This window comes from Pan paniscus, chromosome 20 (genome assembly GCF_029289425.2).
Source record: "Pan paniscus chromosome 20, NHGRI_mPanPan1-v2.0_pri, whole genome shotgun sequence".
Lineage (NCBI taxonomy): Eukaryota > Metazoa > Chordata > Mammalia > Primates > Hominidae > Pan > Pan paniscus.
The window spans coordinates 18,404,157-18,412,383 of NC_073269.2; the positions used below are offsets into that span (position 1 = coordinate 18,404,157).

At 45.4% G+C, this 8,227-nt stretch overlaps 1 protein-coding gene across 10 annotated transcripts in view; it reads right to left on the reverse strand.

The window, feature by feature from the left end:
• CACNA1A (calcium voltage-gated channel subunit alpha1 A) overlaps nt 1-8,227 on the reverse strand; it is a 418,969-nt gene that overhangs the window by 267,544 nt on the left and 143,198 nt on the right. The window lies entirely within an intron of this gene.

Below are 8,227 nucleotides of genomic sequence, written 5' to 3' on the forward strand. Positions count from 1 at the left end.
ATATAGACAGGTAGATAGATATGTATATATGTATACATATATATGCTTTATATATGTAATATTATATGTTTGTATATATGTATATATATTTAAAGTAAAGCAGTTCTGTCCCATCCCACTTAAGCTTCTCTGAGGACTTCTCATTGCATGTAGAATAAAGTTCACCTCTGGAACTTGACCTAGAAGGTCTTGTGTGACCTGTCTCTGCCAACTTCTTGGGTGTCTTCCCACCTGTGAGTCCCTTTGCTCATCAGACTCTAGCTACACTGGCTCATTTTTAACATGATGAACTTGTTCCTTCCCCAGGGCCTTTGCACATGCTGTTCCTTCTGCCTGGGATTCTCTTCCTCCCTCTGTCTCATTCTGTTCACACTCTGCTCTGTGCTTAACAACCTTCCGGTCTTCACTTACATGGTACCCCTGTACTTCTAATTATCCTCTACGCAAAGGGCCTGTAGTAGGTTACTTATTTTATTTTATTTTTCAGAGATGAGGCCTTGCTCTGTCACCCAGCCTAAAGTGCAGTGGCGCAATCATACCCATGCTTTAGCCTCTGGAGCCTGTGGCCATGACCTTATTTAGTAAAACGGCCTCTGCAAGTACAATTAAATTAGAGATCTCAAGATGAGATTGTCCTGGATTATCTGACGGGCTCAAAATCCATCGACAAAGATCCTTATAAGAGACAGAAGAGGCCAGGTGCAGTGGCTCACACCTGTAATCCCAGCACTTCGGGAGGCTGAGGAGGGAGGATCACTTGAGCCCAGAAGTTCAAGACCAGTCTGGGCAATATAGTGAGATCCCATCTCTATCAAAAATTTAAAAATTAGCTGAGTATGGTGGTGCACGCCTGTAAGTCCCAGCTGCTCAGGAGGCTGAGGTGGGAGGATTGTTTGATGCTGGGAAGCAGCAGTTGCAGTGAGCTATAATTGCACTGCTGTACTCTTGTCTGGGTGACAGAGTGAGGCCCTGACAAAAAAAAAAAAAAAAAAGAGAGAGAAGAGGAAGAGAAGACACTGACATGGAGGAGAAGGCCATGTGAAGACAGAGGCAGAGATTGCAGTGATGTAGCCACAAGCCAATCAAGCCAATGTATGCTAACAACTACCAGAAACTGGAAGAATCAAGGAAGCATTCTTCTCTAGAGCCGTCCAAGGGAGCTCAGCACTGCTGATGCCTTGATTTTGGTCTTCCAGCCTTCAAAACTGAGCGACAATATATTTATGTTGTTTTAAGCCATATAGTTCATGGCAATTTGTCCTGGCAGCCCTAGGAAACAAACACAGGACCCTGCTGGTTTTCTCCCAAACACTTACCACAATTAGTAATTATGTCTGTATTTGCCTATTCCTTATTTTATGCCTTCTTTTCCTGTTACAAGTTCCAGGAGGGCCAGGAGGAACCACATCTGTCCTGCCCACTGTCATGTCCCCACCATGTACATCCCAGTTCCAGGCACATGGCAGGCTCCCCCCCAACCCCCTGCCTCCCAAAATGTTTATTGAATGAGCAAATGGATCCACCTCTCCTTCATTTCTCTTTACATCTCAGCGGCAGTCCTTCTTGCATCTTCCACCTTCACTTCTAACTCTGAGCTGTTGCATTAGCAACTCCAGTTAAACAGATTTTCTGGAAAGCCCCGGCCTCCCAGTGAAACCTCCCTCACTTGCTCCCCACTGCACTTCTCCAAATATTTGGGTCTGCCTCGCCTTTTCCATCACTGGTTCTGCCATCCATGAAGATTCTCCTTGAAGCTTTATCATTAAAAAATAAACCCACATATTCTGTGTCTCCAAAAGAAGCTTTTACTTTTGCAAACTCTATTGATTTAATCCTAGAGGCTGCTGGCAGCAGTCCCAGGAGCTTAATCAATATGACAACACCCAGCGCAGACAGAACATCAAGGAGCCTCGGCCAAGATCTCCTGCTCAGGTCTTCACTGACCCCGACTGAATCTCTTACAACCATGAAGACAGATTTACAGTAGGGGGCAGGATATTTGCAACAGCTCCAGGATCTTGCTTAGGTGAGCAAAAGGAAATGCCTCCAAGCTTGAGGCGCTTCAGAGCTATTTGTTAATTTGCGACTATGGCCAATTCCCATAAGACTCAAGGAAGATGGAAGACAACAACAGAAAAACATTGCAGGTTCTAGAACCTGATTATAAACTCCCTGGTGGGGTGAGCAGGGGAGGAACAGGCAAAAGGGAGGTGGGAAAAAGAAGATGAAGATGTCAAGAGTTAAAAATGCAAAGAGTTGGCCAGGTGTGGTGGCTCACGCCTGTAATCCCAGCACTTTGGGAGGCCAAGGCGGGCGGATCACAAGGTCAGGAGTTCAAGACCAGCCTGGCCAATACGGTGAAACCCCGTCTCTACTAAAAATACAAAAATTAGCTGGGAGTGGTGGCAGACACCTGTAGTCCCAGCTACTTGGGATGCTGAGGCAGGAGAATCACTTGAACCCAGGAGGCAGAGGTTGCAGTGAGCCAACATCACACCACTGCACTCCAGCCTGGGCAACAGAGGAAGACTCCGTCTCAAAAAAAAAAAAATGCAATGAGTTAAAACAGACATTCCTTCACCCCTTAGCAGACACTAAGTGACCAGAGAAGGAGAAAAAAAGGTCATAGAAAGAAGGAGGTTGAGAATGACTAAATCAATGCCCCAGGCTTTAGAAACCATTAATCTCCTCGAAGGAAAAGTCAAACACTTCTCACATTTTATTCAAGATTGAAAAACAGGAAAATTAGAAGCACTATAGGAAGAAATTGGAAGGCAAGAAATATTTGTTAATCAGAAGTTTACATGCATGTGACATTTCCGAACCTATTGAGCCCTTATAGGAAAATATGAATATCCATCCCTAAAACATACATCAACATAATCTTCCTGGAGACACTGTGATTAGATATCAGCCCCAAAATGCAGATAATGAGGTATACAGTCAGCCTAGTCTACGTCCTGCTGCAGTAACAAACAATCCCCAGATCTCAGTGGTTGAACACACCCCAGGTCTATTTTTCTACTCATGCTATGAAGTGGGATGGGGACTGATCTATGTCATCCTCTCTCCAGCACTTACTTTGAGAGAGGGTCCATCTTTGCGCATCCATGACAGTGGAGGCAGGAAAAAGGAAACATGGTGAATCCCATGCTCACCCTTAAGGCTTCTGTCCGGAAGGACTCATGTCACTTCCCCTCACATTTCATTGATGAAACCAAATCACACAGCCATACCTAACTTCAGGGAGGTGGGGAAAATGACACTGTACTCTGTGCCCAGAGAAAAACAAGAAATGTTAGCTGAACAAGGTAAAGGATACCCCCTCAGGAAGATCATATGACTTGCCCAAAGTAAAGCAGCTTTGAAGGTGTCAGAAGTGGGACCTGAATTCAAGACTAAATGGTCCATGTCTTTTTGCACTATCACCCTGAACTTGGCAGGAGTTGAGAATTAAATCTAGATAGCAGTGAAGAGAAACATCAATGGAGGCAGGGGGCAGAAGGAACAAGGGAAAATAATACATCAAGTAAGGGAGAAATAAAAGGAGCCAGAAAATTACAACCAGAACATAATTAAAGGAGTTTCATCTTTAGAAACCAAAACACATTGTGAAAAGTAGGGAAAAAGTGGGGGAGTTTTACACTCTTTTCAGGGAGAGGCAAACAGTAACGGGATAGTGCAGGGGTTTATATGAGGCTATATAAGGAGGCGGGGACACAACCATGAAAGAAACTTGTACACTTCTTGTTCTTCCTCTGAAGCTGCCATCTTGGCTCAGACTGAAGGTCCAACAAATGCTAGTTGGTGCAACAGCAGCTCAGGAAGCTGGGGCCAGGGCTTGCCAGGACTTCCATCAGCTGCACTGTTCCTCCCTGGACATTTTCCTGCTCAGTTCTGGGAAATCTGGACAAGAGTTGGATGATGTTCCCGAACAGATGGTGCTGGCTTGGTTCTTCTGATCATTCCTCCCCTATCCCTAACCCAAGCCAGACTGGAAGTAAGAAGGGATCCTGGTTCTGCCACCCTCCCGGCCAGCAGGTGAGAATTCTACACAGCCAGGTAGGTCAGTTTAGCACTAGAGCAGGGATTCTGGAAGGACTCACCATCATTGCCAACTCATCATCACCATTTCAGTTTTGAGCACCTATTATATGCCACCTGAGTACTTTCCGTGCATGAATGCATTGAGCCCTCACCACCTGTCTGCCTAGAAATCCTACTGGTCAACTTTCAACTTATATCCAGAATTAGTAGTTTCCAGAAGCTGGGGGAAGGGAGAAACTGGAAGTAACTACTAATGGGTGCAGGGTTTCCTTTAGGGGGGATGAAATGTTCTGAGATTAAATAGAGGTGACTGTTGCATAACAGGGTGACTGTAGTAAGTGCTGTGGAATTGCACACCTCAAAGTGGTAAATTTCATTTTATCACAATAAAAAAATTCATTTTATCACAATAAAAAAACTTAAAAATTATAACCAGAATCCAGCCACTCATTATTATCTCCACAGACAACAACCTGGTTCCACCCCCACTATTACCTGCCGGGACCAACACTGTCACCTCCTTCCTAATTCCCCAGCTTCTGCCCTGCCTGCCCCCAACCTTCAAAGTCTGTTCTTTTCACAGCGGCCAGAGGAGCCTATGAATATCTGAGTCAGGTCACGTCCCTCCTCTGCTCAAAAGCCCTCCGTGGCTCCCAGCTCCCTCAGAGCAAAAGCCAAAGTCCTCCCCGCAGCCCATAAGGCCCTCCAAAACCTGTCCCATCACCTCTCTGTCCTTATCCTTGCACCTTCCCTCTCTCTTGCTCACTGCCTTCAGCCACATCTGCCTCCTCACTGTGACACATGTCACATATACCCCTACCTCAGGGCCTTTGCACCAGCTCTTCCTTCTTTCTCTAGACATCCTCACAGCTTCCTCAAGTCTTGGCTCCAATGCCACCGCCTCGATAAAGCTCTATCTAATACAGCAACTGCCTCCCCAGCCCTTTCTCTGCTGTTCTCTTCCCATTACCCTTATAATCTTCTAAAGTACTATGCAACTTACCTATTATTTTTGTTTCTTATCATACATCTCTCCCAACGATCATGTAAGCTCCCAGAGGGCAGGGACTTTTGTCTGCTTCCTGTGTCTTGAACAGTGCCTTGGCCACCACGTATACTCCTTCAGTGTTTGCTAAACAAATGAACAGCCCTATGAGGCAAGGACTCTTTTGCCCATTTTATGGAGGAGGAAAACTGAGACTCATAATCAGGTATGCAGCTAGTAGTGGCTGTGCAGCAACCAAACTGTCTGAATTCACAGCCCAAACTCAACACAGCGATCGTTCCTTATTATTATTCACACAGCAAAGATGGACCAGGCAGTGTTCTAAGGGCTGGGGATGCAACAGAAGACAAAATAGATAAAGCTGAGCCCTCATGGAGGTGATGTTGTACCTGGTTCAGTTGTTTCCTGCCCAAACTCTCATCCACTCTCACTTTTGGCTCTGACAGTGGCCACTGAGTAACACAGTGTGACATGCCTTCAACTATGATCTCAATGTTCTATAGAAGCCGCCTTTCCATTATGCAACTGTGGTGGCTTTTCTTTTGTTATACGACGATTATTTTTCAACCCCACTATCTTTGCACTCAACCGTGGGCCCCCTGGGCTCAGAGACCTCGTGACAGTCATCTTCTCATCACCACATTTGCAAATGTGTGGGTGGATGGGGCAGCAACAGTCCACCTCCTCCAAGAAGCAGTCTCTGATTTTTCCTCCCCAGACAAATCTTCGTCTCTCTGTTCTTGGAAACTCAGAGAACTAAGCACCTCCCTCGAGCTGCTGTGCAAATGTGTGTGTTGTGTTTTATTTGGTTCTTCCGTATTTTCACTCTGGAAGTCGACAGTTCTGGCCAGAATGCCACCCGTCCCCACAAAATAAACATGTCATTGTGATAAGTGTTATGAAAGAAATGGGGTGAAGTCTAATTCAGACTTGGGGTGAGTTGCTGGGTCAGGAAAAGCTCTAAGGATGTTCCTTTTAAAAGGAAACCTAAAGGTTTTATTATTGTTGTTGTTGCTGTCATTTTTAGAGACAGGGTCTCACTCTATCGCCCAGGCTGGAGTGCAGGACGCAATCACTCACTGCAGTCTTGAACTCCTGGGCTCAGGCACTCTTCCCACCTCAGCCTCCTAAGTAGCTGGAACTACAGGCATGCATTGCCACGTCCGGCCAATTTTTTATTTGTTGTAGAGACGGGTCTTGCTACGTTACCCAGGCTGGTTTTGAACTCCTGGCCTCCAGCGATCCTCCTACCTCAGCTTCCCAAAGTGCTGGGGTTACAAGCGTGAGCTACCACACCTGGCCTAAAGGATTTATAAGGATTCACCAAGTAAAGAATTGGGCAAAGGTACAAGTATTTCACAGCAGCTTTGTTCATAATGGCCCAAACGAGAATCAACAGAAATGCCAATCAACAGGTAAATGGATAAACAAACTGTGGTTATTTCCAGATGAATGCTATTCAGCAACAGAATGACAGAAGCCACAGTGCTCACCCATCCAACACATATTTATCAACTGCTTACTGCGTGCCACCTGCTGATCTAGGCTGTTCTAGTCCACATTGGTGGGTAAAACCAAAAGATCAGGTGCAGTGGCTCACGGTAATCCCAGCACTTTGGAAGGCTGAGGTGGGTGGATCACCTGAGGTCAGGAGTTTGAGATCAGCCTGGCCAACATGGTGAAACCCCATCTGGACTAAAAATACAAAAATTAGCCAGGCATGGTGGTGGGTGCCTGTAATCCCAGCTACTCAGGAGGCTGAGGCAGGAGACTCACTTGAATCCGGGAGGTGGAGGTTGCAGTGAGCCCAGATCGTGCCACCACACTCCAGCCTGGGTAACAAGAGCAAAACCTCATCTTCAACAAAACAGAACAAAAAACGAATAAAATCACCTTCCCTTGTGGAGATCATAGTGATGTAGGGTGACAGATAGCAGACAGATGAATAAGTAAGAAGGTGAAAAGTTCCAAAGGGGAAAATAAGGCAGAAGGGTTGGAGGCAAATGCTGAGAAGGTGGCCTTTGAGTGAAGTCCTGAAGGAGAGGAGGGAGAAGCCATGAGGTCACCTGAGAGAAGAACAATGCAGACAGAGGAAACAGCCAGCGCAAAGGCCCTGAGGTAGGACTGTGCCTGGTGTGTCTGAGGAAGAGTAAAGAGAATGGCAGGAGCTGGGTGAGTGAGGCCAGAGATGCTCGTGGCCTTCTCCAAGTGATCTTCTTGGGCTTTCTCCCAAGGCAGAGAAAATCAGCAATGGGAAAGGAAAATGGCAACTTCTGGAGCTTGGGAAGAAAAGAGGAAAGAGGAAAGAAAAAACGAAGAGAGGGAAGAGGAGGAGGACAGGCCTGAGCTCAGAGTCCTGCCACCTTCACTCTTCATGTCTTATCAGACGAACAAGCCTGGAGTCTGGACAGCCCATGTCCCAGTGGCCTGCCATGCTGTCCTAAAAGACAGACCAACAGAGAGAAAGAAAGGCTGGCCTTTAAGAAAGGAAGGGCAAAGAAGAACATAAACAAAGCAACAGAAAAAGTAAAGCTAATATATAATAACATATACTATACCAGCCGTTGACAAACTCTGGCCCATGGCTTGTTTGTGTAAACAAAGTTTTATTGGCAAATGGCCATGCCCATTCATTTACGTATTGCCTGTAGCTGCCTTTGCTATAATGGCAGAGTAGAGTGGTCCCAAAGAGACAGTATTTACTAGACATTTTCTAGCTAATCCTTTGCAGAAAACATTTTCTGACCCCCGTACTATAACAATAACATACAACTATATTAGCATATTACGTATTTGTAGCATATATAGTTGACCCCTGAACAACTCAGGTTTGAATTTTATGGGTCCACTTATGTAGATTTGTTTTCAATAACAGTTACACCAAGCGTGCTTGTCTTTCTGGCCTCCCCTTCCACCTCCACCTCTGCCACCCCTGAGACAACAAGACCAACTCCTCCTCTTCCTTAGCCTACTTAATGTGAGGACAATGAGGATGAAGACCTTTATAATGATCCCTTTCCAATTAATGAATAGTAAATATATTTTCTCTTCCCTATGATTTTCTTAAAATAATCCTTTCCCCTCCCTAGCTTACTTTATTGTAAGAATACAGTATATAATGCATAGAACATACAAAATCTGCCTTCATCGACTGTTTATGTTATCGGTAAGGCT